Here is a 1,292-nt window from a genome sequence, read left to right as displayed (position 1 = left end):
CTACAAAGTCAGTGATTCAAGACTGCTGTACAGTAGGGACACTCATCCAGCTTAATGAGGTCAGAGTGTTCAGTAGAAATGATTGAAATTAAACTTGTGATGTGTCACATGTCTGGAATCCTTCCCAAAGTTAATGAATATTTTTTGCGGGACATATCCAAAACATACAGAAAGTTGCTAAGGGAGGGGCAAGTGGAGTCCTGGAAGGGAGGTCAACTTGGGAACAGGTATTTTATCAACAGAATGCCGTTAGTGTTGTCAAGTATGACTAATTCAAGCAACAATTAAAAAGTGGTCTTATTCATAGCGGTGTGAGTGTGATCATTCTCTCCCAGTTATAAGTCGCTTGGAGTCATAATTGTGCTCAAAATCACCTTTTGATGTAAACCTAAACTTCCTGAATTCATATTTCACATTTAAAGGTTTTATCCAAGAGTTGCTCACAGGATCCCCCCGTCGATGCATTAGGCAGTACTGGCAGCTGCTGATGGGGTTTGTCTGGGTTTCTGTGATGCCAGCAGGTCACGTCTTTGGTGTAGAATCAGAACCTTGGCAGTATGTTCCCCTCTATAGCACAAGTTTCCTATTTCAGGCCGCTGCATGATTCAGTTGTAAAATGGCTTTAATGGCTGCTGTGTAGCCACATGATGACAGGCTGCACATCCAGTGTCTGGCTATTAACAGCTCTAATTGTTGCCATGGGTTTTCAGACATTTTTAGACAAGTGCAGTTTGCAGCCTCTGCTGCTGGTTTCTTTCCAGAACAATGACTCAGATTCTCAACAGAGGTCTGCTCAAACTCCCAGCTGTGTCCAAATTTCACCCAGTTACCCTTTATTCGATGTAAAGCTGAACATTTTGGAGACAGTTCAATCCACTTTGTAATGCACCAGAACAGCACCATGATGCCAAGGTTGAATTTTGCTAGATTTAAAAAGCCAAACTTTAACTTCGCCAAACACTCTTCTCGTACATGTCATCAACTGGCTCAAGCTTTTCCTCTGTGACCAGGACTCTTGGTTATTCATGAGGGATAACCACATGAATCACCACATCTGAATAGGGAAGCCATATGGGTAACCCCGACCTCAAACATGGCTGCAATGTTGTGGACTATAATTAAAGAGTGTACACACCAAGGAAACAACCCAATATGAATTTACTACCATTATAGGAAGATTGGTCAATTATCCAGACAGAATCAGCCAGACATTTGTTGATGGCTACAAGTGCTCAGACAGATTTAGTGAATATATTTCACTGACAGTGAGGAGACAATTTGAAAGGAGACAA

The sequence above is a fragment of the Poecilia mexicana genome, unplaced genomic scaffold (genome assembly GCF_051168715.1).
Source record: "Poecilia mexicana isolate PSO_F unplaced genomic scaffold, ASM5116871v1 scaffold_9, whole genome shotgun sequence".
Classification (NCBI taxonomy): domain Eukaryota; kingdom Metazoa; phylum Chordata; class Actinopteri; order Cyprinodontiformes; family Poeciliidae; genus Poecilia; species Poecilia mexicana.
Note: the sequence above shows the minus strand (reverse complement) of the source record.